The sequence below is a fragment of the Triticum urartu genome, chromosome 4 (assembly GCF_003073215.2).
Source record: "Triticum urartu cultivar G1812 chromosome 4, Tu2.1, whole genome shotgun sequence".
Taxonomy (NCBI): domain Eukaryota; kingdom Viridiplantae; phylum Streptophyta; class Magnoliopsida; order Poales; family Poaceae; genus Triticum; species Triticum urartu.
This window is the reverse complement of record NC_053025.1, coordinates 375,312,541-375,338,146: the sequence shown is the minus strand read 5'-3', so window position 1 is coordinate 375,338,146 and position 25,606 is coordinate 375,312,541. Positions and strand designations below refer to the sequence as shown.

Genomic DNA, 25,606 nt, shown 5'->3' with positions numbered 1-25,606 from the left:
TTAATTCAACAAGTTCAACTAAGCACTTACTATAAATAAAATAAACTAGTACTTACTAAAAATAAACTAGTTTAACTAGTTCTATTAATTTTCTAACTAATTCTATTAAACACTTACTTAAAAACAGTAAAAAAAACTATATTGATTTTTTTTCTATAAACTTAACACCACTGCCCTAAATTAGCATCTACTTAATTAGTTACCTAACCTACTTCTCTAACTAAAAAACATCTAGATTAATTAACTAAATTCACCTAAGTTAATTAACTAAATTCACCTAAGTTACCTAACCTAATGAAGGAGGGAGGAGGAGTACCTCGCGGTGGTGGAGGAGGTCGGCGGGGAAGGAGGCCGGTGCGGGGAGGAGGCCGGCGGGGAGCAGAGTCGGCGCGGGCGAGGGTGGCTGGCGAGGGAGTAGATCCGGTGCGGGCGAGGGTGGCCGGCAAGGGAGGAGGCCGGCGCGGGGTAGGGTGGCTGGCGAGGGAGCTGAGCCGACGCGGGAGAGGGCGGCCAGTGAGAGAGCGCCGGCGTGGGGGGCGGGAGAGGGCGGCGGCGACGACGGTGGAGAGAGGCGAGTGAGTGTGTAAGGGCAGGGGAGTGAGAGAGAGGTCGAGCGTGGGCCGTTGGGCTGGATAAAGAGCCCGTAGTAGTAGCGCTTGAATGTAGAAAGCGCTACTGCTACGTCCGATAGCAGTAGCGCTTCATACATAAAAGCGCTACTATTATGCCTGGCCTGCCGGCAATGGCCTAGCAATTGTAGTATTAGCGTTTTTTTACTAAAACAACGCTACTGGTAAGGGAATAATAGTAGCTCTTTTTATAAAAAGCGCTACTGATAAGTAGTAGCAGCGCTTTATTATAAGAAGCGCTACTACTATGCTACTGTCTATAAGCATTTTCTTAGTAGTGTTAGTACAAACAGGGGTCACATGACCCAACATAAAGAGCATACAAGCAACGGGAGCATATCAAGTCTAAGTACAGACAACTACAAATGAAAAAGGATGAGAAGCCTGACTATCTCTACAAGGCCCTCCCAAGGGTACAAGATCGTAGCCGAGATAACTAGTGAGACTGAAGTCTCCACTGCAAAACATAAATTTAAGCAAATGCGAGTACAAATATACCTAGCAAGACTTACATCAGAACTAGCTACATATGCATCGGTATCAACAAAGGGAGTGGTGGCGTTTAACTGCATCAAGCCAGCTTTGACTTAGTGACTATCCTGTACAACGACTGTTGGTAACTCTTTTGAGGTGGCACACACGAGTCCACATATTCACCATATCAATACATCACTATGGATCCTTTCTCGTCTCCCTACAAGAAGGTCATCCATATCACTCACACTTATCTTGCACATTTTATAATACACTACTAGGAAAAACCTTACCAATAGCATAGGTTTTTGGACTATTAGTAACGTAGGTTCCCACGCTACTGCTATGACGCTACAGCTATTTTTTAGCAGTAGAGTGTGTTTTACCCCATGCTACTACTAATAGACATACCAGTAGCGTTGGTGCCCCGCGCTACTACTATTTCAGCCCACACTACTACTAACGGAATAGTAGTAGCGCGTCTATGATACACCCACGCCACTAGTAATAAATTAGGATTTAAAAAAATAAAAATCTATTTATTCCAGTTTAGACAAACATTTCATAGTACTCACATACATGCATTCATAATATGTACATGTTATGCTTACAGTCAATCATGCATATCTGATATAGAAAATTAATACAGGTATATACAATATACGCCGCGCTTATAGGTCGGCATCGGCGCCTCCAGAAGCCAATGTTGATGTTGTTGTTGTCGTCGTCGCCGCAGCACCATGATGATGTCGTCGGCGCCGCAGCCCCTTGTCGATGCCGCCGTCGTCGTCGCCGCCGCAACCCCATGTCGATGTCGTCGTCGTCGTCGATGCCACCCTATGCCCATGTGCTCCCTATTAGTTTTCTTGGGCTTACTAGACATGACCCGTAAGAAAATGCTTTGCTGTTAGAGATTGCACTTAGGATAACTGGAACTGGTCCAATGATCCAAAAATAGAGAGTTTCAACGGGATCAGCGACACAACCAACTAAGAAACAGTGAAATGACCACTAGGTCTATAAATAGAACACTACTACGAACTCACAAATCCTGGAATCAGTGGAATTACTTTCTTTGGTGAAGGAACTTCTATTTTGCCAGCATCAACTATTTGAGTTCCTGGCCATGTTCAAGAAATACTAAATTTCGAACATTACTACTGTAAATACATGAGGCATCAGGACAGAAAACAAAAGATGACCCATATCATATGAGCAGAATAAAAAGGAGTTTGGAACATAGCATGATTTACAATAAAACTAGAAGAGATCGCATGATCTACAATCCAACGAGAGCAGCAATTTCAGACCAACAAAAAGAAGAAACCCACATGCAGTGTCTTCAAACTTTAGTAAATTGTGAATTCCTCTATCCTAAATTCTTCGTTAGCAAAATTAACTAGACAAAGCTAGATGACAGTGAAACTTAAAGCTGCAGTAAGAAATATTAGATATACACAAGTTGAAAATCAATCTCGGTGGAACAACATAAGATTGCATTTAGATTTCCGAATTAAACATAGGCATATCTCATAGTTTAAAATAAAGGCACTCAACAGAAAAGTGCATAAAAGATTCCAAAATAACTCAACAAGCTGCTTCAGCTAGCATCATAGGAGGGGATGTAGAAGAACAAAAATTGAGAGACCAAAGACCAAAGACCTTGTGGTCTCTTTTTCTTCTGTCTGCGAGTATTTGTGCAGTCTCTTTGCGCTGTGTAGCATAGCATGCAGCCTAGTTCAACGCCCACCAAAGACCAAAGAAGAGGGCTCGACGTGTAGTGGAGAAAGACATCGGAATTAAGGAGGACCTCAATCAGAAGCATGACACTCCGGCCAAGATCCAGCTGAACCCCGATCGATTACATTTTTACACCAACTATATGTACTGTTACATAATGAAGCTAGAGTACGTCATCCATATAAACTAGAGTATCGATTTCACCGACATCAGTTAATTGTACTACTACGAAAGGAAGCTGGATATATATAATTAAGCATGCCTATTAAATAGCTCATGTCTGATCATATATACCACAGAGAAAGACGCCAGGGTACCAACTAGCATGGTCGGTCTTATCGAATTAACACTACAATATAGCAACTAGATTAACACACAGCACAATGCATACTCGACATGAGCAGATGCCCTCCAGCTAGCTCAACTGATTAATCGCCTACTGCTACCCTGTTTCGCAGTCCTACTCCTCACCACCCAGGAAGGCCAGGAAGGCCGCGATGATGTCTCCCACCCCAAAGATGACGATGTACCGGCCAAGGGGATCCCGATGAAACAAGGCGCTCAACCAAACCAAGCACGACACAGACCAAACCCATGGTGTGAGAAGAAAAACTAAAAAATTAGCCAATGCATAAAGAGGTATGCAGTACAAACAACAACAATCTTGGTCGTGAGCACCTACACGTAATAGTTGCCTAATGAATGAAATACATGATTCTTTCTGCTCCCTCTCATATTTATTCTGCATCTAATCTAATGAAATAATTAGGAACAGAGTGGGAGACCTTGGTGATGCTAGGAAACTGCCTGCACGGGACAGATGCGGAGATGAACAAATCTAGAAGAAGATAAGTGGAGGGGAGGTGGGATGAACAAGGCTGCACCTTGATGGTTACCGCGGCTACGGCATGTGTGTCAGAGTTGGATGGAGAAGCATCTCCATGGAGTACGTGCACCTTGGTGCCTGCCTGCATGAGGAAGAGCATCAACGGAGGCAAGGGAAGGGAAGAAGGTCAGAACCAAGAGATTGATTGAACTCACCAAGGTCGGACCTTGACGACCAGCTCCATGCCGTCTGTCTCCTCACGATGCTGGTCTGATGGGCGGATCTGGCCACCGCCATGGCCTGCTTGCTGGATGTCCCCCTTCTATCCTCTCCTCTCCTCTCCTCTCGTGGTGACCGGGGGGGGGGGGGGGGGGGGGGGGGGGGGGGGGGGGGGGTATTGGTCACCATGGCCTTGGCCTGCGTGCGTGAGGAAGAGGGAGAGGAAGGAAATCAAATTGCAGTAATAAGGTAAAAAGGGAAGATGAGAAGGCCATGGAAGAAGGAGGAGGAGGTGGAGGAGAGGGATCCGGTGCTGCACCTGCTTCCGCCTGCGGCTCGGTGGCCATGCTAGCTAGGGTTTCGGACCTCCATGTCACCGTGGATCTGGGGGCTGCCTCACCTTCTCGCTCGATCTGTGGATGGGAGACAAGGTGAGGGGCGCGGGAGAGGGTGGAGCGGCGGCGTCGGGGGTAGAGGGAGACGAGGCCGGCGGCGGCGGGGTTGGGGCAGAGGAGAGGAGGATTGGGGAATTCGTTGGGTCTTGGGTGGGGGAGGAGGAAGAGTGGAGTGTGTGCGCGGGTGTTGGGTGGATTTTTTTAGCGTGGGTGATAGTAGCGCGTTTTGCAAACCAGGCGCTACAGTTATGTCTTTAGCAGTAGCGCTGTGTTGATCACCCATGCTGTTATTATGTCTTAATCCGGGGGTGTGGTGTGACACACTTACTAGTAGCGCTGCCAAAAAAACCACGCTGCTGCTAAGTAATACAGCAGAGCGTTTTACACCAAGCGCTACTGGTATTTACCAGCAGTGTGGGGTCTCAAACAAACGCTGCTGGTAAAGTTCTACGTGTAAGCATTTTCCTAGTAGTGGTATCGACTTCACTTGTCTATGAACAATGTAAGCGTTCCAAGTAGTCCATATCCGCGGACGCGGCTATTCAAATATATTATGTTAACTCTGCAGGAGTGTACTTCTTCACACACGCTCTCACCAATTATCTCCATTTACACGACATGTACTCAGCAATCTTCAAGCGGAAGCCTAAAAAGGATGTTGGCCACGACCTGACTAACCACACAAGTCTCTAGTCTAGGTTAATCGTCTATTCGAGTTCCATCTGCAAGAAAGTCCCGCCAAGGTTTCCACTATGACCCCAAACGATATGAGCAGGGTTCCCAAGCCCACCATCTGGGTTCCACTTGGTACACCATGCCACTGTGCCTAGTCTGTCCCAAGCCCACCTGGCCAGGTTCCACTTGGTAGACTACTAACACAACTTACAAACACCAGAAACTAGTTGCAACTCTTGGACAGAGATCGGGTGATTAATAAACCGAGAGGGATCGAGTTACTGGAAACCAATGTGTTGTAGTAACTGTCTTGGATCACGAACACGGAACTCAGCTCTTGAGGATGGTTTCAATGAGAAAATCAACCATGTACTCCTACATGGCATCTCACATCTACCTTTACCAAATCATGTTCACACACTTAGGTCTCAACAGTAGGACATGTTCACCACATTCCAATTCATCCCCGATGAATCAGACCTGACACAAATCTAAGCAATAGCAGGCGTGACAACAAGCATGGATGAGTCGGCACATCATGGCTCAGGCAACTCCTACTCATTCTAGTAGGTTTCAACTATTTACTGTGGCAAAGACAGGTCATGCAAAGGAATGGGGTTCAGCTACTTCTTCTCCTTGAACAAATCAATCAGTGGCCTAGTCAGTGGCAAAGACAGGTCATGCACATCATGGCTTAAGAAGGAACTTATTCTTCTTGAACAAATCAATCAGTAGCCTGGTGTGCTAGGGGATACTTATGGAATGAAGGTTGCAAGTCTCCAAGCCACAGAATACTTCGCACATATGCATGACTGACTTGGGATGATTCCAGAGGAAGCAAAACAAGCTTTCTCGAATTCATGGTGGCAACTTGCATCAAATGCACATGAATTAGAGGAAGTCACTTCTTTCGTTCAAACATAAACTTCATGAGCTAGAATGAAGAAAATGCTTTCAAAAGTTTCGAACACTAACTTAGACGTTCAACATGAATCATGGACAAGATGAAAATGTTGTCAATGGGCTCAACAACAATTCATCTAGGCTTCCATATAGATGGAATTCCACAATTAAGTGAACACGGTGATAGCTTGCTAAGACCAAAAGATGTAATGGTGTATGATCGAGGGATCAATCACGAGTAAGACAACATTACGAACATCGTCGGTTCTAATTTGATTTGAGGATAGCCCATAGTCAAATCAAAGATTGGATAAGACAATAGGTCAAACAACTGATCACGAGGACCAATCGATGGAGATAACATCTTTCTTTAACACACACACAAACCCAAAGATATCCCTTTAGAATGAACTAAGTTAGGCAATATTTTATCTTCCAACTCCCAAGTTGTTGTTTAGATCAACCAACTAGCTCAGGGGTATCCAACACAGACTCTTGAAGAAGGGGTGGTTTACAAGAAACCAACTTAATCACGAGGTCAACATAAAAATTAGGGGTCGACCTGGTGATACTTTGTAGCGACCCGACCTCAGACAGTCTAGTCTCTGTGCTTAAGTGTCATCCCACAATACTCGAGGATTTATAACAGAGACAAATCACATGTATAAAGTAACGTAAAAACTATTACCTCAATCCATATAGCGGAAGTAACAAAGGTTGTGGATTCCCATCAACACCAACAGCAAAGTTGAGTGTAGAAATCGTAACCCTAACGTATCACTTACTCGTCGTAAGAAGTCCTGCAACATGAGACGTTGCAGCCAGAGAGGGTCAGTACATTGAATGTACTGGCAAATTCACACCAAAGGATAATGAGGAACAATGGCTGTCACTACATGCATATATGGCTGGTGGAAAAGCTGTATGGTTATAATGTTTTTGCGAAAAGCCCATTTTTTCCTACAACAAAGGAATACATTTTATTTAACTACAAAGTTGGTTGAAAAATATTGAGAAGGTTCCTCCAACTCAATCCCAAATTAACATCAATAACCCAACAAATTATTTAAGTAACGTGATGAGACCAATATGATAATCCAAGAACCAGATACTCAAGATGTCCATAACCGGGGACACGGCTAACCATGATTAGTTTGTACACTCTGCAGAGGTTTGTGCACTTTTCCCCACAAGACTCGATCGCCTCCGTTGGGTTTCTCGCACTACATGGTGTTTGAGAAACGGATGACCGAGACACAGTCTTTCAGAAACATTAACTCCTTACTCCGGGCAGACCATACCAAACCTACATCCCTCTACCTGTTGATCCACCTCCTCAAGAGCTTCACGCAACTTACTCAACTATACTAGAGCCCATAATAGCTTGTGGCTACACACGGAAGTTTCTAGCATGAATAATCTTATTACCCCTTTGAGCCTGGGTGGCATTTCATAGGGTGATCACGCGGGTCCTCCGGGATCCCCTTGGGCAAACACTGGGTTCTCCGGGTGCCTGGGCAAACCACTGGGTGCTCCAGGGTGCCCCAACCAATCCACCCAGATGTGTATTAAAGTAGCCACCTTAAGTTAACCATTAAATAATAACTCTCACATCTGTCATGAATTCTCTCAAACCAATCCACGTCTATGAGCATAGCATAGCAATATGAGCATAACGTAAAAGTAACTCACAGGGTTTGAATGTAGGGCAATAGGTTCCTACCTCATCAACTACTCCCCGATACCCACATGTTATAAATTCCTAACCATGCAATGTTTGGGGGTGAAACTAATGCATAAAAACTAGGTATGAAAGGGATATGATCAAGGTGTGAACTTTCCTGCAATGTTGATGAAGATGATTCGCACTCATAACTCTTGATAGATCTACTCATCACATTCTGTTCAATCTATCGTAGGCAAGCAATAGTAACCACACATAAGCAATCACTCAAAAGGTCGGAAAGAACGAAGAACAATTCGGAAAGCATCAAAACCAAGCAATTAACTCTTGCAACATAAAACAATTTCTAATAGTACCAAAATTATGTGTATTTGGCCTTATCAGAAAGTTTAGGTCACGAGCTTCGATTTGCAAAAAGAATCAACTCAAACGGAGTTACGAAACTCAAGTTACGAACAAACGAAGTTTGAATTCAATTCTGGTCTAATTCAAATTTTAAACTTTCAAACACATATTTAAGTTGGATTACTGGATAGAGGGGATCATAACGAAGAAGTGAGCGTTGGTTTCGTTGGATTTGGACTAACGAGTAAAAAGTAGTGATCAATTGAAGATCAGGGATTAATCTGTAAAAGAAATACTACAAATAGGTCCCACGACAGAAAATAAAAAAAAAGAAAAATCCTATCGAGCGAACGCTCGCTACAGAGGCATACAATACGAAAACCGTTCGCTACAAGTACTAACGGATGAACGTCCACTAATAACTAACAGATCGATTTTTTGAAAAAACTAAACTAAAAAATGGGAAAACCGGGCGGTTCGGTAGTTCATACCGTTTTGACGGTTTTCGAAAATAAACCCGCGGCGAACCGGGCTTCGGATTCCGGTGGGTTTCGGGCGGTGGCGGCGGTGATGGCGCGTGCGGTGGCGGCGGAGGATGGTGGCGCGGGTGCAGGGTTCGGCGGGCGGGGCGCGGCAGCGGCACGGTGCTGGCTACGGCGGCGGGAGCAGGCGAGGCGGCGGCTCCGGTGAGATGCAGTCGCGGCGAGAAGTGCGTCGGCGGCGCGACGTCGGGGGCCCGGGGCCCGACTATTTAAGGGGGCCAGGGGGCAAGGTGGCAGAGAAGAGGCGGCGGCGGGAGTCCAGGCGGCGTACGGCGGTGGCGACGCCGTGCGGGTGCGGGAGTCCGTCCAGAGCTCGGGGACGGGCATGGGCGAGCGCGTGGGCCGGCTGGGCCGTGGCTTGGCGAGCTAGGTCGGTCCGGTCCGGTTGGTCCAAAGTTTTTTTTATAAACTTTTTTTGACACACAAAAACAAAATAAATTAAAATAATATATAGGCATATAATATATTAAAAATTTCAGAAAAAGATTGTCTACAACCTGAACATTTTCCTAGCATTAAATAAAATTCACACAAATTCATATAATTCAAAGAGTGCTACTGGTCTAATAAAATCCAATAAAATAATTATAAAAATACCAAAATTAATTCAAATTTATTTCTCTCCAATTTTCTGATGTAGGGAATCATGTTACCCTATTTTCCATATATTTTATTTTTGGAGAAAAATAATTTGAATAAAATCCAAATAACTCCAAATTGAGAATAATTTTGAAGGGGACTTTTAAATTTGATCCCTTTAAACTTCCAACTAATATTTCATATATTTTGAAGAAGTCGTTTTATCTTCTCTCATGAAAATCTTTGAGTTGCTTAAAGTTTCTGAATTGAAAAATATTTTCAAATGAAATTCAAATATTTTCAACACCTCTTTGCATTTAAATAAATGGAAGAAGTCATGTCATCTTCTCTCCAGGGTTTTGTGATGAAAAGAATTTGAATTCATGGAGATCATAAAAGCAAGATGAAAGTTTGGGAAAGTCCTTTTATTCCCTCTCATTTAACTTTCAAAAGTTTCAAATTCACTCACTTTTAGTCAATCAATCACACAACAACCAAACAAACAATCAAATCTATCTATTACATTCCAAAATTTAGAATTTTGGGATGTTACAAACCTACCACCCTTAAAATGAATCTCATCCTCGAGATTTGGAGAGGCTAGAAAGAAAAAGGTTAGGGTTTGGGGGTCTCCTCAAAATCCATCGATCATCACAGGGGGTCTGGGGTGCTACCACCCTTAGAAACATGGTTATGGTTCCACCAAAACTCATATACTCCATCCTTATTGTTGGCAGTGTCGGTCTTCCCAGATCTCGGGAAATTCCATCTCTGGGCTCTTCCGATAGTGGCATAACCTTTACCGCAATTCTTTTGTCCTTCTTAGCTGACGGGTCTGACGCCCATACTAAACAACTATCGGCATCTCATGGTGGTCAACCATTTATGGCTTCTCCTGCAGGAAATGGGTCTAGGCTGAACCTCACCGTATGTCCTACGATTGGCAACAACTACCTTGTACAAGGGAAAATGATTATACCATTCTAAGGTTTAAACAAGGCTTAATATCGTCGTCTCTCTACTATAGGTAAGTCACTCAGATTTACCATCCCATATAGCAATGCGAATAATAAGAGTAAGTCGGTATGGTGATCAATCCACCCCGCACCCAAATCATTACCTTGTACATGGTTTAGCGAATCTCGCATTCTAACACTCGGTCATCCTCACAAGCATTGCAGAATTTCTCTTGTCGATGAACCAAGTTTGGTTAAATCCATTAATTCTACAAGCCAAACAAATAGCTATCATTCCTTCACAACCCTCAGGTTTTGCGTAACTCCTATAAGATCGTCTGTCGATAAAATCGTAATGTCTTCCATGGTTTTTCCTTCAGCAAGAATGTGCTTGCTTCTTGGCAGGTCCTGGGGCCTGTGGGTTATGGCCCATATCATCACTTGTAGTCCTTGAACTTATCATCGGGAAACTGATCATTATTCCAACTTCCAACTTCCTAGTATTCTTAAATCCATCCAATTGTACTGTCTTCCTTCCTTCTATTGGCACCAAACCAGGACATGATTACTCAGACTCATCATGGAGTTTCCATTGATCCATATTTCCGACATCATACCTCCTTTATATCCAATAGTAATTTATCTCTTCATCCTCGTGGGATATCCCACATACCGAGATAAAAACTTATACTTATGAAGTCCATATTCCACTTCGTGGAACATCATTATCCTTTCCAGGGTGAAGCGTACTTACATGGGAATATTGGCCATCTCTGCATGGAACTTCTTCAACTGGGAAACGTGAAACACATCATGAACTCCTAACAGTCCTTCGGGTGACTCCAACTTGTTGGCCACTTCTCCCATACGCTCCAAAACTCGGTATGGTCCTACAAATCTCGGGGCTAACTTTCCCTTAACTCCAAATCGTTTAACTCCTTGTAGAGGGGACACACGAAGACATGCTCTGTCTCCAATTTCATAGACTACCTCCTTGCGTTTTTGAGTCTGCATAACTCTTCTGCCCGGACTGAGCTACCTTCAGTCTATCTCGGATCAACTTAAGATTCTCTTCTGACTCCTTGATCACATTTGGTCCAAACAACTGACGGTCTCCAACTTCATCCCACATCAACGGTGTCTGGCTCGTTCTCCCATACAAAGCTTCAAAAGGGGACATCTTCAATTGGCTTGGTAACTGTTGTTGTATGAGAACTCCGCGTAAGGTAGATTATAATCCCTACTAGATCCATAACCTAGCGCACACGCTCTCAACATGTCCTCCAGAATTTGGTTGACTCTCTCGGTCTATCCATTTGTCTGCGGATCAAAGGCTGTACTGAACTCTAGCCTAGTACCCAAAGTCTGGTGCAGCTGATTCCAAAACTTTGAGGTAAACTATGTTCCTCTATCTGATAAGATGGTCCTCGGAACTCCATACGATCCTGGTCATATATATCTTGGTCAACTTCACACTTGTATAGGTGGTTTTCACTGGGATAAAGTGAGCCACTTTGGTCAAGAGAATCAACTACTACCCAGATAGAATCATATCCCTATCGGGTTCTGGGAAATCCGGTAATGAAATCCATGCCAAGCTTATCCTACTTCCATTCGGGTATCGGCATAGGCTATAGTAATCCTGCTGGCTTCTGATGCTCTGCCTTTACTCTCTGGCATACATTACCTACGACTACACACTCCGCAATATCCTTCTTCATACCAGTCCACCAGAAACACTCCTTCAATTCCAAATACATCTTGGTGTCTCCAGGGCGAATCGAGTATGGTGACTCATGAGCCTCCTGAAGTATTAACTTCCTGATCTTTGCATCATTGGGAACATATACACGATCCTCGAACCTTAGGGTTTCGTGCTAATCCTTACGAAAACCTTTGGCCTTTCCTTTGCTCATCCTCTCTTTTATCTCAGCAATCTCTGTATCATCCTTTTGAGCTTCACAGATCTTTCCCAACAATATAGACTGAACTTCCATTGCTACAACAAAACCTTTGGGAACAATCTCCAACCGAAGTTCCCTGTGGTCCTCGGCTAACTCCTTTGGTAATCCTCCGCTTATGAGGGTATTCGTCCTTGTTTTCTTTATGGTTGTGTCCTATTTTGCCACAAAGCTGGCATGCATAGGGTTTCTTCATATCCTTTCCAGAAGGCTTCAATTTCTGGGACACAAACCGAGACTTTAGCAAAGTCAACTTAAATTCCTTCCAAATGGTTACTCCTTGCCATCCATGGATGGTTTGGTACATCCTCTACCAAGTAGTGGCACCTCTTTCAAAGCACTGAAGAGCATGCTGGGTTATATCCTTTCCGACTACAGGGTTATTCTTCATGTGATCCTCCATGTTCTGAATCCATCGGTCTATCTCCAATTGACTCATCGGTCCAGAAAATAGGAGCTCATCTCCATTCATCCTCTATTGGGTCCATGGGTTTGGGGTGGGATAAGAGATATAGAGAGGGATACACACAAAGCAAACAATAGTTTTGAAAAGACAAATTTTATTATGGCTGTCGAAAAACATCAAACAAAGACAGCTCACAATCGCCGCATCTAACGTAGGTATATAACAGGGGTTTGGTCTTCTAAAGGTCAATAAATCTTCAAGGTCGTCTAACTCTTCAAGTCTTGTTCATGCCTCCAATGGTTTCTTCCGATGATGCTTGTCTTCCTCAAATCCTTTTGCCAGATCATTTCTGTTGTCGCAAAGTCTATTGTGATGTCCTTCAATATTTCTGGAGTTGCATTCCAAAATTCTGGGTTACATCAACCTCGACATGAGCCGTGATCCTACTGTCCTTCAGTTCCTAACGAATCTTTGATGTCTCAGGTTTTGTTCCTCTAGCTTGGCTACTTTCAGCTTCTAGGTCCTGAGTTCTTCACGAAACGCTTCCTTATCTAATACTACTTCCTGCAGGTCCATCTTAACTTCTTGATGTAACACTCCAGATCCTGGAAATACACCAGCTAAGGTTAAAACTTCGTCTTGCTGATAGGTGCTCCATCAGCCTTCTTGTCCTCCAATCCTTCCAAAGAAATGCATGCTTAACTTTGCACGGCGGCAATAGCATAAGCGGACGTTAAAATCATGGATAGCCGTGTTTCTGCTCTTGCCATTTCCATGAGCTATCATTCCATAGTTGTTATCTCCTGCCTTAGGGTTTCTTGACAAAACTTTGAGTTCTAATGCTCCATGCTCCGGTCTTTCTCCATTACACCTTGATCTTGGGTAGTGACAGCTTCCATAGTCTGCCAAGTTCCATAAGGGGTGCCTTCCTAGGTCATACAAATCTGGAAAATTCTACAGGGCCTTCAAATTCCCCTAGTCTTCGGAGTCTTCAATCGTTGTAGTTTGCATCATTATAATGCTCGGTAAAATATTCTTCATTATGAAGTGATCTTGGTTGTCCGATATCTTGTACTCCTTGGAGTGGTCTCATCAGTCGATTCCTCATGTGGTCCAAAGGGGAAAGGTGATGTAGGGTAGAACCCTAATCGCCCGATCTTTCATGAAAGGAGCGGATCCCGTGAAGAACGCGAAGAACACGAGGAGGGAAACGAGGGAAAACACAAGGGGAAACACAAGAGGAACACTCAAACTAACAAGAACAAGTCACACATGTGCTAGATCCTCGGAACACAAAGAGATACACGATCCAAATCCAACAAAGGACGATACATAGGGTAATCGGTTCTTCTCCGTGAGGAGGTCTTGAATCCACAAGGGGATCTTCCCGTAAAGGGGTCTTGAATCCACGGTGGATCTTCTCCTAAGAGGGGCTGCGGTCTCTCTCAAGGAGTAGATCCGATATGGATGAGCGAAGCTCTATCTCTGAGTATGAGCTAAACCAACGCTAACCCTAGAAAGTTGTACATGATAGAGTATATATAGTCTAGGTGAAGAAAGGGTACACGGGCCTCGGCCCAAGTGGCTGCGCGCAGGCAGGGCCGGAAGTTCCGGGCGCCGGAGGTTCCGGGGAGGGTCCGGCCTAACCAGAGAGTTGGCGCGGAGGAGATGTGCTGGCATCCGGGGGCCGGAAGGTCCGGGCCTGCCGGAGGTTCCGGGCGCCGGAAGGTCCGGGACGGGGTCCGGGCTAACCCGAGAGTTGGCACGCCTGGGCTGGTCGAAGTCATCGGCGGCCGGAAGCTCCGGGTCGGCCGGAAGGTCCGGGGGCCGGAAGTTCCGGGCTCTGGCCGGAAGTTCTGGGCTGTCCAGAGTGTTGATGCCTGTCTCTTCTTCTACAGTCCTCGGCTCCGAGTCTTGAGCGTTGTACCTGATGACACATAGTATCTCGGACTTAGGCAATAGCCATGTCTCACTTGAAGAGGGAGAAAACTCAAGTAGGAGTGATGTCACCTCGGATTGAATAGCACGTGCCCTAGCCTTTGTCATTGGTCCACTTGGAGCTTGGATAGTTGATGTGGCGTCCATGGGGATGGTCGTGGGATGCTCCGCATCATCTCCCGTCCCTTGGGGAAGATCCGTCCTCGGATCGAGTTCTTCATCACCATGGAAGGGAGAGAGATCTTTGATGTTGAAGATGTCGCTCACGTTGTATTTGTCGCGCGGGAGGTCGATCTTGTAAGCGTTGTCGTTGTAGCGTGTGAGCACCTTGAAGGGTCCATCTGCTCGAGGTCGAAGCTTAGAATTGCGTTCTTGTGGAAAGCGCTCCTTGCGAAGGTGTATCCACACGAGATCACCAATGCTGAAGACCATAGGTTGCTTGTTGACGTTGAGCTTGGTCGCAAGGCGTTGTACTTGGCGCTCGATGGTGTTTCTTGCATCTTCATGCACCTTCTTGATATGGGTCGCTCTTGCACTTGCGTCCAGATTGATTCGCTCTTGGAGTGGTAGAGGTAGAATATCCAATGGTGACAAAGGGTTGAATCCGTAGACGACCTCGAAGGGGGACTTGCCGGTTGTTGAGTGTCTTGCTCGGTTGTAGGCGAACTCGGCGATGGGTAGACACTCCTCCCACTCCTTGATGTTCTTCTTGATGATTACTCAAAGTAGAGCGGATAGTGTGCGGTTTGTCACCTCCGTTTGGCCATCGGTTGGAGGATCGTACGCCGTGGAGAAGAGTAGCTTGATTTCGAGCTTGGTGCATAGGGTCTTCCAAAAGTAGCTAAGGAACTTGACGTCGCGGTCCGAGACGATGGTTTTTGGCACACCATGGAGACGCAAAATTTCCCTACAAAAAAGATTAGCAACATTTGAAGCATCGTCTATCTTGTGGCAAGGAATAAAATGTGCCATTTTGGAGAAACGGTCCACAACGACAAATATGGAATCTTTCCCATTTCAAGTTCTAGGCAAACCAAGTACAAAGTCCATGCTAATGTCTTCCCAAGGTTGGTATGGAATCAGTAAAGGCATATAGAGACCATGAGATTGAACTTTGGACTTAGCTTTGCGACATGTAGAACACCGGTTGGTGAAACGATTGACATCCCCAAACATCTTAGGCCAAAAGTAGCTCTTCGAGAGCGTGGCGAACGTTTTGTCGCGTCCGAAATGTCCCATTAAGCCTCCTCCATGAGATTCCTGCAAAAGCAACAAACGAAGAGAGGAATCGAGAATACAAAGTTTGTTAGCTCTCATAAGGTAGCCATCTTTAATGTAATAGCGTTCCCAAGATGTATTCGACAAACACTTGGCATAAGGAATGGCAAAAGTTGTATCATGCTCATATAAGTCTTTGATATGCTCGAAGCCAATGACATCTAACTCAAGTTGCGTGACAAGCATGAAAATGCGGGAAAGAGCATCCGCTACTATGTTTTCTTTACCCTTGAAGTACTTGATGACATAGGGAAAAGACTCAATAAATTCACTCCATTTAGCATGATGCTTGTTCAACTTAGTTTGTCCCTTAAGATACTTGAGAGTCTCATGATCGGTATGAATGATAAACTCATGTGGACGAAGGTAGTGTTCCCATTCATGCAAAACGCAAACTAAAGCATATAGCTCTTTGTCATAGATGGGATAATTGAGTTGCGCTCCAGAAAGTTTCTCACTAAAATAAGCTATGGGGCTCTTCTCTTGCGTTAACACACCTCCTATGCCATTACCACTAGCATCGCAATGAATTGCAAAAGGCTTGTCGAAGTTTGGTAAAGCAAGCACGGGAGCATGAGTAAACAAATTCTTAAGCTCATTGAATGCGGTATCTTGGGATGGTCCCCAAATAAACGGCGCATTCTTCTTGCTCAAAGCATGCAAAGGTGAAGCAATGGTGCTAAAATCCTTCACAAAGCGACGATAGAAACCCGCAAGACCAAGAAAACTACGCACTTGATGCACGTTGGTTGGTTGCGGCCAAGTCTTAATAGCATTGATCTTGGACTCATCTACATGAACACCCTTAGCAGAGACCACAAAACCCAAGAAAATGAGCTTATCAACACCAAGAAGGCATTTCTCCATATTAGCATAGAGTCGCTCCTTTCTAAGAGTTTGCAAAACGGTGAGAACATGGGTGACATGCTCTATAATAGATTTGCTAAACACAAGAATGTCATCGAAGTAAACCACAACAAATATACCAATGTAAGGGTGAAAGACATGATTCATAAGGCGCATAAAAGTGCCCGGTGCTTCCGAGAGACCCATAGGCATGACTAACCACTCATACAAACCAAACATGGTTTTGAATGCGGTTTTCCATTCATCACCCTCTTGTATGCGGATTTGATAGTAACCACTTTTAAGATCAATTTTAGAAAATATAGTGGCACCGCTAAGCTCATCAAGCATATCATCTAGGCGTGGAATGGGGTACCTATAGCGAACGGTGATAGCATTGATAGGTCTACAATCGGAGCACATGCGAAAGCTACCGTCACGTTTTGGCACAAGGATGACCGGTACGGCACAAGGGCTCAAACTTTCACGCACATGTCCATGGTCTATGAGATGCTTTACTTGCCTTTGAATTTCTTTGGTTTCTTCGGGGTTGACGCGGTAGGGAGCTTTGTTCGGAAGCGGTGCTCCGGGGATGAGGTCGATGCGGTGCTCAATGCCTCGTAATGGAGGTAGACCCGGAGGTAGCTCATCAGGAAAAACATCTTGAAATTCCTGCAAAAGAGAAGACAACACTAGAGGAAGAGTGTGAGAAGTGTTAGTTTGTGATGCATTGTCCTTGCACACGAGGACGTAGTGTAGGACACTAGATGGGTTCTCACACACTTCTCTCATCTCACGTTTGGTGGCAAATCGAACGAGGTTCTTGTTTTCGCTCATCGTGGAGGCACTCGATTTTGGCTTGTGGCACTCACTCTCTTTTTGGTGGCTCACTCTCTCACTATTCTCTCCACGATGGGTGTTTTTCTTGTCGGCGATCACTTGACTTGGCGACATTGGACGGAGAATGTACTCCTTGCCCTTCATCTTGAAGATGTAGTGGTTCGTTCGGCCGTTGTGGACGACTCCTCTATCGAATTGCCATGGCCGTCCAAGGAGAAGATGACAAACGGTTATTGGAATGACGTCACACTCCAACGTGTCTTCGTAGGCGCCGATCTTGAAGGAGACTTGTACTCGGTGCTCGACTTGGATAGTGCCGGAGTCACTAAGACATTGCACTTTGTATGGATGTGGATGCTTCGTCTTGGGTAATTGGAGCTTGGAGCAAAGTTCTTCACTTGCAAGATTGTGACAACTCCCTCCATCGATGATGACCTTGACGGATTGTCCCTTGATGCCGGCCTTGGTGTGGAATATGTGGCATCGTTGGTCTTCTTCTTGGTGGTGTTGGAGCGTCAAGACTTTGGAGACAACAAGTGCGGGACTTGAGTCTTCATCACAAGAAACTTGTTCTTCTTCATTGTTCACTTGGCGGTGCATGGCCACTTGCTCAAGGGCTTCCATTTCTCCTTCACTCATGGAATCATAAGTGCCATCGTCGTTGAAGATCATGGTGCGCTTGTTGGTGCACTCATAGGACTTGTGGCCTCGGCCTCCGCAAGTGAAACACTTGAGGGAGCTCATCTTGACGGTCTCATCGGTAGGGGTTGATGATGATGAAGCTCTCGGCTTGAAGTTGCTTGTAGTAGGAGAAACTTTCTTGGAAGTCGACTTGTCGATGTTGGAAGTACACGGTCTTGTAGTCGGTGTTGGAATCATGGAAGCTTGGTTATTGGGGAAGCCGTAGGACTTGGATGAGAACTTGGCATACTTGAAATCATCTTGCACTTGGCGTTCCGCTTTGGTAGCTTGGTGCACGAGCTCGATGAGATTTGAGTATGGTTGGAAGTCGGCGATCTTCTTGATAGGATGATTGAGTCCATTCAAGAAACGTGCCATAGTTTGCTCATCATCTTCCGTCACATTGGCTCTTATCATTGCAATCTCCATCTCCTTGTAGTATTCTTCAACGCTCTTGGTTCCTTGCTTGAGTTGTTGGAGTTTCTTGAAGAGGTCGCGGTTGTAGTAGGTAGGCACGAAGCGTGCTCTCATGACATCCTTCATTTGTGCCCAAGTAGTGATGGGTTGATCACCTCTTGCCTCGTGGCGCTCTATGATTTGTTCCCACCAAATGAGGACATAGTCTTGGAACTCAAGGTATGCCATCGTGATCTTCTTCTCTTCTTCATAATTGTGCAAACGGAAGATCTTTTCAACTTTCAATGCCCATGAAAGGTATTCTTCGGGATCGTTGCTTCCGTTGAACTTGGGCATGGTGAACTGGAGCTTGCCATAGCGTTGCTCTTCATTGTTTTGGGGTCGGGGATGATGACGCCCATGTTGTAGATGATTGTTCAACTCGTGGTGCTCTTGTCGCGGAGGGTTGTCAACCTCGTGTTGCCTTGTCTCAGAGGATTCCCATTGTTTTCATGCTCTTGATGAACTTGATGGTCTTCGCGAGCTTGTGGAGGAGCGTGTCGAGCTCGAGGAGGAACTATACGATGCATGCGAGCCTAAAATCGTCGTTCGTGAATTTCTTCGCGACGTGCTTCCTCTTCTTCACGGGCTTGACGGCCTCGGTCGGCAACGGCTCGACTCGCATCGCGTAGAGCTTGTTGCGCCTCAACTGCTTGAGCATCACGGAGTTGTTGTGCTTGACATTGAGCCTCGGCATTTTGTGCATTTTGGTGTAGACGCGCACGTTCTTCCTCTTCATGTTGGTGTTGTTGTTGTCATTCTCGAGCTAGCGCAAAGGCTTCTTCGGCTTGACATCGTCGATGCTCTTGAGAGTCGGTGTCCCAAAGTGGATAGAGGTTTGCTTGACGGTCGGTGCGCGCGGCTCGACGAGGAGTGTTCGATGTCGGTGTACTTGAGCCGGAGAGGGTAAAGTTGGAATGGAGACTTGAACGGCTCCTTCTTGAAGTGGAAGACGAGCGGTTGAGCAACAAAGCACGAATTTCGTCCATCCTTGTGTCATGCTCTTGCTTGTGGTTGTCAAGCTTGTGGTCGAAGTAGTCCTTTGTACGTTGCTCGGAAAGTCGCAAGTTGGCGGCAAGGTTGTCGATGCGTTCACTCATCGCTTGTTGCTCTTGATGTAAAGCACGTTGTGCACCAAAGAGGTGGCTCTTGGTGACGAAGGAGTTCATGTCGTCGTATTGCTCCATGAAGAGTGGGTTGGAAGAAGTACTTGGCCTATCCATCATTCCAAGACAAATGTGAGTGGTAGAAATAGAAGAACGAGTACCAAATGTACCTTGACCGAAGTTGAAAGTGGATCGAGGATCACTCCAATGTAGGAGAAGGAAATAGCACAATTGGTATGAGTTCTTGTCAGTTTCTCACACCTACACAAGTAAAAGCTTTTGGTGGAGCTTGGTTAGGATGGTGGCACAAAATTTGATGTAATTGTAAGTGAGCTTCAATAATGTTGGAAAAGATTCGCAAGATGCAATGTAACAAGTAGACCAAGCATATAAGGTACACGGAAACACACGCACACAAAGATAAGTGGGGTTGTGCAACCAAGGGTGAGCCAAAATGTGGAATCCACAAAAATGCTCTTGTTGCACAACACTAGAGAGACTCTAGCACGATTGCACGATAGGCGGATACAAGAACTTGTGCACAACCTACTTAGCAAAAATGCAACGACTTCTATCCCAAATATTTTGTATGCAAGGTGTTGCTATGATATGATCCAAGATGATCGAGTATGACAATCTTAGTGTTGTATGATGCTATGGTTCTTGCTTAAAAGCTCTTTGCTTATCTTTCCTCTTTGCTTAAAAGCTTGTTTGGCTTTTTGATGTTTGAGCTCTTTTCTCATGCAATGCTTGACGAACCAAGATAGCAAGTGAGTATGCGATGACAACTTTGTGACACAAGAGATGATACCAATATAGGCAACAATGATGTATGTATGCTATGGGGAGTATGATCACTAATGTGCACAAGTCTCGTTGCCGGCAATACTCAATGGCTAGTCTCGATGGGTAAGCAACGCAAATGAGTAAGGCTATGATGGCTATCAATGTAGTGGCAAGAGTGATATGTCCAATACCAAGATGAGGTTACCGGTCTTGCTTCTGGTATGGTGTCAAAATGCTGGCACGAATACCAAGTCGTAGTCGAGGTGGTCATTGTTGATGACGCGTCCGTGGCGGAGATGAGCAGCGGTGAAGTCGATGTCGAACCGTACCTAGATAGCCGAAACACAAAAGGATACGGTACCGCAACTCAAATTCTCAAACCTCAAAGTAGCAATTGTGTCGGAGAGCGAAACGGTCTAAAAATAGTTGGGTTATGCGGAAGTGGTGGAGGTATGCGGAAGTATATATGGTATATGGTGAACACCGGAACAAAATTTGGTGGAAAATTGGGTGGAGTTGTGGAAGTAGTGCGAACTTTCTGTCAAAGCCGGAAGTTCCGGGCAAGGAGGGTCCGGGGTCCGGAGGTTCCGGGGAAGGACGGAAGGTCCGGGGGTTGGAATGTCCGGGCTGGACCGGAAGTTCCGGTTGTCGGGATTCTGCCAAGAACAGAGACTTCGGGATCGTGGATTTGGGCGGAAAAACTTGGGGAAAAAGCCCAAATCCGAAGGGGAAAAAGAAGAAATTGGAGGAAAAGAAGGGCGGGGAGGCTAGATCTACGAGCCACACACAAAATTCATGGATCAAAACCAACAAAATCTAAACACACGAACAAATCACAAAAAAAAAATTTGGGGCTATTTTTGGTGGGGATTTTCGGATTAGGACGAAAAACAACAAAATTAGGCTAGAAACACAACGGGGAGGCTCCGAAATCGTGATCAACCTTGCTCATGATACCAAGATGATGTAGGGTAGAACTCTAATCGCCCGATCTTTCATGAAAGGAGCGGATCCCGCGAAGAACGCGAAGAACACGAGGAGGGAAACGAGGGAAAACACAAGAGGAACACTCAAACTAACAAGAACAAGTCACACATGTGCTAGATCCTCGGAACACAAAGAGATACATGATCCAAATCCAACAAAGGACGATACATAGGGTAACCGGTTCTTCTCCGTGAGGAGGTCTTGAATCCACAAGGGGATCTTCCCGTGAAGGGGTCTTGAATCCACGGTGGATCTTCTCCGAAGAGGGGTTGCGGTCTCTCTCAAGGAGTAGATCCGATATGGATGAGCGAATCTCTATCTCTGAGTATGAGCTAAACCAATGCTAACCCTAGAAAGTTGTACGGGATAGAGTATATATAGTCTAGGTGACGAAAGGGTACACGGGCCTCGGCCCAAGTGGCTGTGCGCAGGCAGGGCCGGAAGTTCCGGGGAGGGACCGACCTAACCAGAGAGTTGGCGCGGAGGAGATGTGTTGGCATTCGGGGGCCGGAAGGCCCGGGCCTGCCGGAGGTTCCGGGCGCCGGAAGGTCCGGGACGGGGTCCGGGCTAACCCGAGAGTTGGCACGCCTGGGCTGGTCGAAGTCATCGGCGGCCGGAAGCTCCGGGTCGGCCGGAAGGTCCGGGGGCCGGAAGTTCCGGGCTCTGGCCGGAAGTTCTGGGCTGTCCAGAGTGTTGATGCCTGTCTCTTCTTCTACAGTCCTCGGCTCCGAGTCTTGAGCGTTGTACCTGATGACACATAGTATCTCGGACTTAGGCAATAGCCATGTCTCACTTGAAGAGGGAGAAAACTCAAGTAGGAGTGATATTACCTCGGATTGAATAGCACGTGCCCTAGCCCTTGTCATTGGTCCACTTGGAGCTTGGATAGTTGATGGGGCATCCATGGGGATGGTCGTGGGATGCTCCGCATCAAAAGGGGTATGGTCTCACTAAAGGGAATATTTGAATAAGCTCAGAAGAGAGGAGAGGTAAAAGATCTTTTTTTGAAAAGAAAGTTATAGAGAAAATCTTTCCTATGGGTTTGCCAGTTTCTAGGGGTCACATCCTATAGTCAACCTGTACTCTGATACCATCTTGTATCTACCCGACCTCAGATGGTCAAGTCTCTGTGCTTAAGTGTCATCCCTGGATCGGTATGCTGACACACAGTACTCGAGGATTTATAACAGAGGTAAATCACATGTATAAAGTAACGTAAATATATTACCTCAATCCATATAGCGGAAGTAACAAAGGTTGTGGATTCCCATCAACACCAATGGCAAAGTTGAGTGTAGATATCATAACCCTAACGTATCACTTACTCATCGTAAGAAGTCCTGCAACATGAGACGTTGCAGCCACAGAGGGTCAGTACATTGAATGTACTGGCAAATTCACACCAAAGGATAATGAGGAACAATGGCTATCACTACATGCATATATGGCTGGTGGAAAATCTCTATGGTTATAATGTTTTTGCGAAAAGCCAATTTTTCCCTACAACAAAGGAATACATTTTATTTAACTACAAAGTTGGTTGAAAAATATTGAGAAGGTTCCTCCAACTCAATCCCAAATTAACATCAATAACCCAACAAACTATTTAAGTAACGTGATGAGATCAATATGATAATCCAAGAACCAGATACTCAAGATGTCCATAGCCGGGGACACGGCTAATCATGATTAGTTTGTACACTCCGCAGAGATTTGCGCACTTTTCCCCACAAGACTCGATCGCCTCCGTTGGGTTTCTCGCACTACATGGTGTTTGAGAAACGGATGACTGAGACACAGTCTTTTAGAAACATGAACTCTTTACTCCGGGCAGACCATACCAAACCTACATCTCTCTATCTGCTGATCCACCTCTTCAAGAGCTTCACGCAACTTACTCAACTATGATAGAGTCCATAATAGCTTGTGGCTCCACATGGAAGTTTCTAGCATGAATAATCTTATGATCCCTTTGAGCCTGGGTGGCATTCCATAGGGTGATCACACGGGTCCTCCGGAATCCCCTTGGGCTAACACTGGGTTCTCCAGGTACCCGGGCAAACCACTGGGTGCTCCAGGGTGCCCCAACCAATCCACCCAGATGTGTATTAAAGTAGCCACCTTAAGTTAACCATTAAATAATAACTCTCACATCTGTCATGAATTCTCTCAAACCAATCCACGTCTACGAGCATAGCATAGCAATATGAGCATAATGTAAAAGTAACTCCCAGGGTTTGAATGCAGGGTAATAGGTTCCTACCTCATCAACTACTTCCCGATACCCACATGTTATCAATTCCTAACCATGCAATGTTTGGGGCCGAAACTAATGCATAAAAACTGGGTATGAAAGGGATATGATCAAAGTGTGAACTTGCCTGCAATGTTGATCAAGATGATTCACACTCATAACTCTTGATAGATCTACTCGTCACACTCCATTCAGTCTATCGTAGGCAAGCAATAGTAACCACACATAAGAAATCACTAAAAAGGTCGGAAAGAACGAAGACCAATTCGGAAAGCATCAAAACCAAGCAATTAACTCTTGAAACATAAAACAATTTCTAACAGTACCAAAATTATGTGTGTTTGGCCTTATCAGAAAGTTTAGGTCACGAGCTTCGATTTGCAAAAAGAATCAACTCAAACGGAGTTACGAAACTCAAGTTACGAACAAACAAAGTTTGAATTCAAATCTGGTCTAATTCAAATTTTAAGCTTTCAAAAACATGTTTAAGTTGGATTACTGGATAGAGGGGATCATAGCGAAGAAGTGAGCGTTGGTTTCGTTGGATTTGGACTAACGAGTTAAAAGTAGTGATCGATTGAAGATTAGGGACTAATCTGTAAAAGAAATACTACAAATAGGTCCCTAGACAGAAAATAAAAAAAGAAAAAGAAAAATCCTATCGAGCGAACGCTTGCTACAGAGGCATACAAGACGAAAACCATTTGCTACAAATACTAACGGACGAACGTCCACTAATAACTAACAGATCGGTTTTTTGAAAAAAACCTAAACTAAAAAAAACGGGAAAACCGGGCGGTTCGGTAGTTCATACCATTTTTGGCGGTTTTTGGAAATAAACTGGCGGCGAACCGGGCTTCAGATTCCGGCGGGTTTCGGGCGGCGGCGGTGATGGCGTGTGCGGCAGCGGCGGAGGATGGTGGCGCGGGTGCGGGGTTCGGTGGGCGAGGCACGGCAGCGGCGCGGTGCTGGCTACGGCGGCGGGAGCAGGCGAGGCCGCGGCTCCGGTGAGATGAATTCGCGGCGAGATGTGCGGCGGCGGTGCGATGTCGGGGGCCCGGGGCTCGGGGCCCGGCTATTTCAGGGGGCCAGTGGGGCAAGGTGGCGTGGGCGAGGGGGCAGAGAAGAGGCGGCGACGGGAGTCCAGGCGGTGTACGGCGGTGGCGACGCCATGCGGGTGCGGGAGTCCGTCCCGAGCTCGGGGATGGGCGCGGCCGAGCGCGTGGGCCGGCTGGGCCGTGGCTTGGCGAGCCAGGCCAGCCCGGTCCGGTCGGTCCAAAGTTTTTTTATAAACAATTTTTTTGAGAGACAAAAACAAAATAAATTAAAATAATATATAGGCATATAATATATTAAAAATTTCAGAAAAAGATTGTCTACAACGTGAACATTTTCCTAGCATTAAATAAAATTCACACAAATTCATATAATTCAAAGAGTGCTACTGGTCTAATAAAATCCAATAAAATAATTATAAAAATACCAAAATTAATTCAAATTTATTTCTCTCCAATTTTCTGATGTAGGGAATCATGTTACCCTATTTTCCATATATTTTATTTTTGGAGAAAAATAATTTGAATAAAATCCAAATAACTCCAAATTGAGAATAATTTTGAAGGGGACTTTTAAATTTGATCCCTTTAAACTTCCAACTAATATTTCATATATTTTGAAGAAGTCATTTTATCTTCTCTCATGAAAATCATTGAGTTTCTTAAAGTTTCAGAATTGAAAAATATTTTCAAATGAAATTCAAATATTTTCAACACCCCTTTTCATTTAAATAAATGGAAGAAGTCATGTCATCTTCTCTCTAGGGTTTTGTGATGAAAAGAATTTGAATTTATGGAGATCATAAAAGCAAGATGAAAGTTTGGGAAAGTCCTTTTATTCCCTCTCATTTAACTTTCAAAAGTTTCAAATTCACTCACTTTCAGTCAATCAATCACACAACAATCAAACAAACAATCAAATCTATCTATTTATTATAACATTCCAAAATTTAGTATTTTGGGATGTTACATACTTCTGAGAAGATATTTGGGAAAAATCATGAACCACCGATATGTTATTAAGCTCGGGAGCAATCTTGTTTTG

At 45.0% G+C, this 25,606-nt stretch overlaps 1 long non-coding RNA gene across 1 annotated transcript; it reads right to left on the bottom strand.

Annotated features, from left to right (window-relative positions):
• Nucleotides 1-1,621: 1,621 nt before the first annotated feature.
• LOC125551700 lies at nucleotides 1,622-4,517 on the bottom strand. Its single transcript, XR_007303051.1, has 4 exons — nucleotides 4,208-4,517; nucleotides 3,885-4,086; nucleotides 3,728-3,811; nucleotides 1,622-1,940 (listed from the first exon to the last, which is right to left on the bottom strand). It is a non-coding gene; the product is annotated as an uncharacterized LOC125551700 (long non-coding RNA).
• Nucleotides 4,518-25,606: the final 21,089 nt, after the last annotated feature.